Genomic DNA, 10,606 nt, shown 5'->3' on the forward strand with positions numbered 1-10,606 from the left:
TCAAGTCACCAGCAAAATGTGTTGGTGAAGTTTGGGACACTGAAAGGGCTGAAGCAATTGCACTCCTTCATGGGGGATTGTGGGCTATACTTATGGTCATTGGTGATTCAAAGCTGGTTATTCAGAATCTATGAAATACAGGGCCAAATTCTTGTAAAGATCCATCAATTACTGTATGAGGACATTATCAACTCTGCCCAAGGCTTTCAGGAAGTTGTTTTTACTCTCATGTTAATAAGGAAATGGAACCAAGTGGCTCATCATCATTTTCTTTTTAGCCAAGAGAGCTATCACATCACAAGTTGAACATTTATGATTATACTATTTGCACTAAATATCGAGAACCAACTTCTTTCTTTTAGATGGTATTTGTAATTAATATTAATTAAAGTTAGGTTTAGCTTTTTTTCCCTCTTTCATGAGGTTGAGGTTGTATTTATTTTTTTCTTTTTATCTATACTTTTTTGTTTTATGCTAAAAGGGATGTCAGCCTAATTGAGATTTCTATTACCAATCTTATTCAGAAAAAGAAATTTATAACTGCAATTGGAATATATCTAAACAATTCAAAAGGGCTTGAGAGCAGTTTTGATAGTATAAAATACTGAGAAGATCTCTGCTGTTTAAACTGTAATTTGTCATCCTAATTTATGTATTTCAAATCTAGAGTATATATATGCAATTTTTATGTAAATAAGAGAAAAAAGAAGAAAGGAACACCCTTTTAATTGGGCAATGGGTTCCATGTCTAAGTTAAGAATGTATTTATGGATTAGTATAGGAAAATGCTCAAGAGTTTTGAGCCAAAAGTTGAAGGTTCCAAATGATCTGAGGCCCAAATCAGGTGCTAGGTTTAGATAATTTGTTTTAATAGAGTTCATCAAGGCATGTCCTTTCTTATCAGAAAAAAATACACATATTCTGATCCTTTATTCTAAATTATAAAATTAAAAAAAGAAAAAAGAAAAGAATGAAAGTCTTTCAGAAATGTGCCCCTACTTGGGTAAGCAATTTTCAGTTTGAACATTAAAGGCTCAACTGAGCATCAGTGTCACAAAATGGACCTCAACTGAAGTGGAAGTTGAAGAAGGACAAGAAGAAATTTAAAGCAACTTTTTGCTAACCTATTTATTGCTCTATAATATTTACATATCTAACCAATTAATTGCTCTACTCTAACTTACTGATTCAAGCTTCCTTGATTGAGGTGGTGGATTTACACAAGCTTGTTGATTTGTCCACTCTTAAGGCTACACGATTCAATCAAACAACATGACACAACACACGTAATTAAATGATTTTGAATTTATGATAAATAGGTATGGAGTATAAACATGTTAAATTTATATTAGAGTTTGATGTTATGATATAATTAATTAAACAAATCAATATTTGAATTAGTAATTTTTATATTATATACTTGATATGACACGACACGAATTGTCAGCTCTAAATTACTATGAAGAAGTCAAAGTTTGGTCCGCTGATGCAGGTGTGCATTTGAAAGTGAGATTCTGACCATCTAAAACTTGTACGTAATCACCTCTTGCGTAATCATCTTTTTGCATAAGTCCAAAAATAATTTACATTAATAAAATTACTAAATTCTATTAAATTAAGTTATTTCATTAATTCGGCCATTTTAATTATGTATTTTATTAATTTTTTCTATTTAGTATTTAAATATCTTTTATAGCAGTGTTTCAAAGTAGAATGTTTTGATTATTTAGAGTCTCTTCTTTAATCTTTAATAAGGTTTAGGTTAATATTAGCTATATCACGAACATGCCTATTTAACTTTAACACATTAAATTGTTGGATTAAAGCTTCCATAGGCCTTCATGCTGTTCTTAATCTCTATAGGTTAAAACCAAATTGGTTCCCTAATGAAGTTCCTTTAACCTATGTCATAGATTAGAACATAATTTCTTTTTTAAATTGATAATCAAGCATAAATACTCTCACATAGATGATGAGAGACTAGTGATAATTGAGCAATCATTATAAAATTACAAAATAGAATTGTATGTTCTATGATGATTGATTCTAATAGTTTACAAAATAGAATTCACGTGTGTGGTACACGAACCATCGTGATTGATTGCGGCTTCTGACTTCTTATCAAGTGATTGTAGGTTTTCAAACGTTTTTCAGCCACAATCTTTTTGAATGTTCTACGAAAATAACTATAAATGACTGTAAATATGAATGTAAATACTGAAATAATTGTAAGAATCCCTCTTGTTTTGTTTTGTTACATTTTTACGCTTTCATACTAAACTACTTGAAGTGACCCATGTTTTAGTAGAAGAATTAGTGGACCAGTGGATCAGTGAAGTCTGATTTGAGTGGAGATGTTAATTTCATCATTTGAAATAATAACCACGTGTCATGAAGTCCTTCATTATTTACATGTTATGACAAAGACTAGCAATTTACTCATGCATAATTATTTTATTAACCTTATATTTAAAATTTAAAATCTAATATTATATACTTTAATTTATAATTATAGTAGTATAAAAATAAATTTTATTTTAATTTTATGATATTTTTATTTATATTTATATTAGTCTTTTATAAAATAATCATATGATATATTTTTGTGAGATTTCTATATATATTATATGCTAAGATAAATAAATATGAAAAGTATATATATTTGTCAATTTTAAATTTTTATATATTTCATTGTAATTATTCAAAATCTACTACTTTCTATTGAGTCATTTCATGAAATTTTTACATAATCTTTTATTGGTTGTGGCACGACTCGATCTGTGGGCCCGTGACCGGCATTAGGGAATGGATAGGCTTAAGGTCACCGAATCCCGTAGTAAGCCTTACTAATAGATAATTCAATAAAATACTTATAAAAATATAATATTAATCATGACTGACATGTCATATATAAATCTAACTCGTCTGTGATAACATCATAACAAATCAAAATATTCTATTGCAGAGTATAAAATAACTAAAAATATGAAAGTATAGATTATTTACAATAAGCTCGATGAAGAAAGAAGTCGGGCTGTCAAAATACAGGATGGCAAAGAACTCTAACTGTCACCTGAAAAATAAAATTGAAACTGTCAGTCTCGAGAGTGAGTTAAAATCAAATAATCCTGTAACTATTGCAGTCTCCTCAATAAAATAATATTTATTAACTCAATATATTATGCCATTGTATATCAATTACGAGTCACACCATAATTTAGAAATAATATACATTTTATACTTATGGGACGAGTGGCTCAACAGAACCCTAACACAAATCGCAGCCTTCCGGCTCTCTTATTCCAATAGGTCTGACGCCTAGAGAGCAAAGTTCAACTAGGGTCCTTACATCCAGCCTGGACACTTCATTCCCAACTAAGCCGGGGCCTAGAGAGCATTGCTTGACCAGGATCCTTTCTCTGACAGTCAAACTTTCATAGCCCAGAGAGTTATACTCGACTAGAGCAAATCCAAACATAACATTATTAACTGTCCTTGATTATTACCAGTGTGCACGCGGTCCTGATGCAACTCATCAGGTGGCATGTTCTACTATAGCCTTATTGTCACAATCGTTACATAAATATAATAATCATAAACTAATTATTCAATAACATACTGAAATTAAGGATTCAGAATCTCGGGTAAAGTAAACATGCAATTTATATATAGAATTAATAATAACAGTATTGAAAGAACATTAATTATGATTTCGAAAATAATGAGATAATTTTACAGATAATAACGTTAATATTATTTATGGTAATTGTTAATTAAATGAAATTATTTGTAATGCGATACTGATAATCATATTACACAAAAATCACTAAAACATCGCATTAAATTCAAACAATGCCAATAGTGCAGCGATTATATGACTTTAACTCACAGTTCTGTCGCACCCTCAATTCACTTCTACACCTCGGGGGGAGCTGGCGGGAAGGATGGGTTATCTATTCACGAAAATATTCAGTTAACAGACATTCTTAAATTTTTTCTAGGCATAGACTCCTAGATTAAACTGCCTAAAATTACTTTAGACTCGAGAATTCTGTCAAAAATTCGGCAGAACCTCCCCTAAATTATAGACATTTATCCCCCTATAAAACGGGTCCAGAACCTACCAAATATACTTTAAATCTACTGTGATTAATTAACGGTAGTCGGGCAACTAAAACTACATTAATTTTTCTAATTCTGCAACACATTGCAATCACAAATAATTAAATCCAAATAATTTTTAAATTATCCATCACTGATAATAAATAGCCACAATATTATTTTAAAATTATAACATAATTTTTAAGGACTAAATAAAATTATACCGAATCGAAATTGCAATGTTTCACGCGTCCGAAAAGCACTGGGGTCCGGAAGCCAGTCTTGCCAACAGTGTCGAAATTCGAATCCTGAAGCGCCTACGCGAAGCTTGAGTTGCAGTGAGTCCGAAGATATAAGAGCTTCGGCCGAAAAATGGCCGGAAGGCACCATATCGGGGTCGGAAAAGTGATTCTCCGGTGAAGCTTCTCGAGGCTGCCGGCGACGGATTTCACTGCAAGGAGGGTCGCTTTCGGGGTTTACAAGGGTGGGGAGTCTGAATCCGGTGTCGGATTTCAGAAAGGATGTCGGTAGGAGGCCCAACCGATGATGGCAGCCTCTTCGTCCCTTGGCCGGAAGGAGAGAGGAGAAGAAGCTGATGCAAGCGGTATGCAAGGGGGGAGGAGGTGGTCGATGGGGAGAGGGAGAAGGAAGAGAGAGAGCCGACGTAAGGGAGGGAAGGAGAAGGAAGGGAGGTAGGAAAAGAGGAGAGAGAAGAGGGGAGAGGAAAGAAAAATGGGAAGGCAAATTTTTTATTGTTATTATTATTATTATTATTATTATTTTATTTATTTTATTTATTTTATTATTTTATTTTCTTTTAATTTTGGGTATTACAGGTTGCTTCAGTATATTGAGACTGGTAAGAATTTTTCTTAGTATTAGTGTAAGTATTGCAGCTTTTTTTTTTTTATAATATGATAGCTGTGTAAATTAAATAAAAATAATAATAAAGTATAATATTAAAATAATATAATTTAAGAGAAGCATAATAACGCTCAAATATAATTAATGAAAAATAAATTAGCATGTCTACATGTATCTCGAAATATTTAATATTTCAAAAATATTGAATTAATAATGTACCACTAGAAAAAAATTAAATAAAAATTAAAATTTATATTATTATAATAAAAAACAAGAACCCAACCATATTCAATATATAGACCTTCATAAGAACAATATTAAATAATTTACTTCTTTTTTCTTTAATACATATACATAACAAAATAAAAAAAATAATAATAGGTTGTATTGACAAGTGGATCAATATTTTTTATGGAGAAAAAAAGAAAAATTGATCCAAAAACATGTTGTAGAAACATGAGAAAAAAATTAAATTAAGTGCTTTTTCTGTTATATAACTAGTTATTTTGAATGATTTTGTTGATGTTTAATTGATGTTTCGTTTATATTTGGTTGATTTTCAGAATTATGAATAATTATCTTCATATTTTTTTCTTCAACTGTTATTATTTTTCTTATGGGTCTTAACCTTTTTTTTGTTTTTATTCTTTTTTTTTATCTCTCTTATAAAGTTCTCTTATTATATTAAATAAATTTATCATTTTGATTTTTTTAAAATTTGTTGGATTTTATTTTTTGTAAAAAGTTCAGCTTTTTTAAAAATTATGTTATGAATTTTAATGCCAAATTTTACACTTGTTTATTTGTGTTAAGTCTTTATGTAATTAAATGATTTTGTTAATGTTTGATTGATGATTGGTTAATTTTAGATATACGAAGAAGTGTCTTTAATTTCTTTCATTAACTGTAATTTCTTTAGAAATTAGTTTTTATTGAAAAAATAGTTTTAAGTTCCTTAAATTGTTATTTGCATGTTGAAAAAGATCCAAAATATTAAAAATTAGTTTTTTTTAAAAAATTATTTTTTAGTATTTAGATTTATCTTATTTTATGCTTGATTATAGTTATTTTTATTTATTTTATTGATGTGAAAAAAATCAAAGTCATGATTGCAATTAAAAAGTGATTTGCATAGATTTTCATGCTATTAGATAAAAAAGTAAAACAATAACTATTAAAGAATTATAAAATAATGTAGTTAATTCTTAATTGAAAAAAGATTGTCAAGAAGAAAAGTAATAAGAAATTTACCGATATATTAATTTTTTATTTTAAGATATTTATTACTTTAAAATATTTTATTTTTTGAAAAAATGAAAACTTCAAAATAATTTGGGATAAATATAATCCTTATTTTATTTAATTACGAAGGTAAATGAGTATAAAATAATTTATAAATAAAAAATAAAAAATAATTAAATTTATAAACAAAAAAGAAATGATTAGTACGTCATACATCATATTATTCGGAAATTCAAAAATATGTGTCATAATTGCTTCAAATATAATATTTTAATTTGAAAAAATATACATTTAAAATTTAATTTAATGAATAAGTAAGTTGTAGAAAGCACTCTAAGACAAATAGTGATTAAAACATGTCATTATGACAATTTTAAAGCATCAAGATATCTTTTAGTTAACTAAAAATTTAAGCTAATTAAAAAAAAATATAATTACATTGATAATATAGCCTTACAAAAAAATATAAAAAAAATTAGTAACTTTTAAAATTTAAAAATAAATAAATAAATAAAAGTATGACAAAATGCTAAAAGAATTGTTTCCTCTATGGCAATACATGTGGAACTAAGAAAAGCATTTGAAATGAAAATGTTAGTATTAAGAAAAAACAGAGTGAAATAGAATTATGAAACTAAGAGCGTATTTTTACAAAAAAGAAAATCAGCTTAAAAAGGGATTTTTGTAAGTATTTTTTATTGAAATAAAAATATTATTCACTTGCTTAAGAAAAAGGGATTCGTGTAAACGACATCTTAACAAGCTTTGATACCTTAGCAAGCAGCAAATGGAAACCCATTGTTGGTACTTTGTAGCTCTTTTGCTCAAGTTCTCCTCTTTCATTATCATATGTTTACTTGTAGAATTCTTTTTTATATTTTTGTTAAAAGAAAAATAAAATCTTTTCATTTTTATAAAAAATATGTAAAACTTGTTATTAAATAAAAAAAATCTTAATATTTTATTTAACTAATATTTTAAATTTAAAAATTAAATTTGAAATAAAAAAAAAAACCGAAAACTCTTCATTTTCATTTAAATTCTTGTAAAGTTTAATTATAATTTAAAAATTATGAAAAAAAGTGTTTTTTAATTTTAATTTTAGGAAAAAGACAAATAAATACAATTTTTTGTGTTTATTTAAAAATCTTCTAAAAAGTTCACCTAATTTTTTACAAATAAACCCGTCCAAAGTTTTGGTGCAGTCACGAATCTTCCAAATTATTCTATTCAAAACAAGAAAAAAAGAAAAGAAAAAGGACTTGTTTTAGTGGATCACGAAGCTGTGGAATTTGCATGTTATTATGGGAATATTGCTCGGCCACAAACCCTAGTCGGCTGATTTGAACAGTGGAATGGAAATTCATGTCTTCTATTTATGCCAATACAATACAAATTGATTTTTGCTTTCTGTCAGACAAATTGGGATTTCTTCGATTAATTAAAAACAGTTTAGTTTAGTTTCTTGAGTTACGAAAACTGCTTTGGGGGAAAAACATGTAAATTAAAAACAGTTTATGAAAGAACAAAAAACCAACGTATTAGATTTACAAAATAAAAATCAATATGTTAAATAAAACATCCATTTATTTAAATTTATTCAATAAAAAAATTTAAAAACTTACTTCTCAAACATCCAATGACAATCCAAACAAGCCCTTAAACATATTTAATACTCGAAATTACATTAAATTGAATTAAACATATAGTATTTTATTGTAAAAGAAATGAGTCTAAAGAGTTTAATGCATAATGAATAATATAACATCAAAATCACTCTTTTCTAAGAAGCTTTATTTTTTTAGATATTCCGATTTGTATTCCTCTAGTAAAATTCAAAATATATACCTCTTTTCTTTTATAAAATCTTTTTATTTCTTTTTTTTAAAGTGATTTTATGTACGGTTTTTATTATCAATAAAAATTGGTCAATGATTTTTTTTGTCAAAAACTTTAAATGCAAGGGATGAGGTATATATCGTGCACATTAAGCATAAAGAAAATATGTCTCAATTAGAGGAGAGTACGATCAAATCAAGCACAAAAATGTTGAATCTTTCCTTGGCATTTTAGCAAATATGATGATGACAAAAAAACACATCCTTCCAAAAATGAAAATAAGAAGAACAAGGAAAACGAAATCATGGGTATTCCTTGTTTCGTAAAATGGACTATTTTCAATTTTATTTCTCTTTTTTTTGTTAATCATCATTCATACTTTATTTATTATTTTATCATATGGGTCAGAATATTTATTATAATATATATATAAAAGTGTGAAAAAAATGAAATAATCTTATGATTAGTATTGTTAAAATTGGTTAATTTGATTTTTTTTAGATAAAATACAAAAGTTTCAATAAGAAGATGACTAGTTTGAATTGAATGAAATAAATTCACCAGTAATAAATTTGCAGTACAAGTAATATATCCAATATCTATTCTGGGGCTTAACTCGATAATGGTGATGTTGAATCAATCTATTATCATTACTTTTTTTGTTTGTTTTAGTTTACCCGGAAGTACTCTTTTGAGCAAGAGTTTGTCTGTCTAACATCAAGTTTTTCTGGGATTTGTAGTGTTGATGTTCTTGCTCTTGCTTTTGCTTTGATAGAATGCAAATAAAGTATTTGATAGAATGACCCATAGAATGAGATTTATGTGTTGAAATCAAAATTTACCATTTTTTACATGGTGAGTCGGCCTATTTTTACTTACTCAATTTTTCTATTATTATTTTAATTATTACTGATGCTACGTCACCAAAGTTTATTGGATTTTTTTCTAGACAGTATTATTTGAAAAAGATTAACAAGGTTAAGTATTATTTTGTAAATTTTGAAGAATTAGATAAAATTATTAAAGAGTTAAAAAGTGAGTAATTAGGTAAAAATATTGTTAATAAATATAAGTGATAAATCTCACAATTAAATCTACTGAGGATTTGAAAGTTTCTGCCTACCAAATATAGGCCGGGAATAATTGTTATATAGCTATTAATGAAATAATCTTCTTTTATAAGAAAAATAGGAGTTTACATACTTATTCCATTTTTACTTACATATTTTGGTTTTTGTATTTTTTTTTCTCTTTTTTCCCTACTCTTGTTTGTTTTTTTTTTTTCCAAAGGCAGAATTGAATTAATAAAAGGCCCGAAAGGGCAAAGGGTACACGAAGGCTTGTTTGCAACATTGTTGGCAGGGACGTTAAGAGTCCTACTAAAAAATTTAAACTGAACCTGATTAAAAAACTACCTACCTTTTAGAACGTGGATATCTTCCATTAAGCTGGCTGTATCCCAACCCATAATCATTAAACTATTGGCACAGTTGATAACCAGGGATGACGGTAAGGCGGATATTTATGGGTATTTCATCCGATCGAATCCTATTATATAGGTGAATACAGATATAGGATATCTGATACTTGTTTATCTAAACGGATATTTTGTAGGGTACTCACGAATATCCTATCTTATTATACCCGTTAAGAATATTTTTTTATTATTTTATTCTCTATAAATATTGAACCTTAAACATTTTATAAAAAAAAGTCATTCTACCACTAAGTCATTTAATATTTTTTGTTAAAGTAACGTATACATTAATTTTTTTATTAATTTTATTATTAATGAAAATCAAATTTTACTTATTGTCAAAGAGTATATATCATTTAGAAAATATTATTATCAATTTCCAATCTATTAACATTTTAAATTTATAATTTTGTAGTGTAATATGATATTTGATTATTTATATATATACATATATATATATATATATAATATTAAATAAATAATATTTATTAGTAATGTATCTTTTAACTAATTAATATTATTTTTTTATTGATCTCTTTTAATTAAATCAACACTACATCATTTATCATCATAACTACTTACAGTTTATTCATATAGTATTGTTATACTAAGATATAAGAGAATATTTATGAATTCAAGAAAAAAAATCATTATAATGCTCAATCCAACATGTTAGCATTATTAACTTATGATTATATAGTGTTAATATAACATTAATAATGTTTATTAAATAATCTTAACTAGTTTTATGTCTTTTAACTAATTAATATGATATAAAAAATCTTATACCATATTGTTATATAGTAGAATTTAAGCTTTAACCTTAAACTTTCAATTTTAATTAATAAATCTCACTTTTACTATTAAGATAAAGTATTAATAAGTATATGTATTGTGTTATTATGTTTAGAAATATATAAAACAATTTTTTGAAACTTGAATATATTATACAGTTTAATTTTTATTTTTATAATATCAAAACTCAATATTTATATAAAAATAGAAATATCATATATGAATTTAATAAATATTTTATTAATAAATTAAAAAAATATATTACATGTAATTGAAAGTAAAACTATG

The 10,606-nt window shown here is 26.5% G+C and overlaps 1 long non-coding RNA gene across 1 annotated transcript; it reads right to left on the bottom strand.

Moving 5' to 3' along the window:
- Window positions 1–2,881: 2,881 nt before the first annotated feature.
- On the bottom strand, window positions 2,882–4,663 carry LOC125370807. Its single transcript, XR_007216891.1, has 2 exons — window positions 4,326–4,663; window positions 2,882–3,073 (listed from the first exon to the last, which is right to left on the bottom strand). It is a non-coding gene; the product is annotated as an uncharacterized LOC125370807 (long non-coding RNA).
- Between the last annotated feature and the right edge of the window lie 5,943 nt (window positions 4,664–10,606).

Source organism: Ricinus communis, chromosome 8, assembly GCF_019578655.1.
Source record: "Ricinus communis isolate WT05 ecotype wild-type chromosome 8, ASM1957865v1, whole genome shotgun sequence".
Taxonomy (NCBI): Eukaryota; Viridiplantae; Streptophyta; class Magnoliopsida; order Malpighiales; family Euphorbiaceae; genus Ricinus; species Ricinus communis.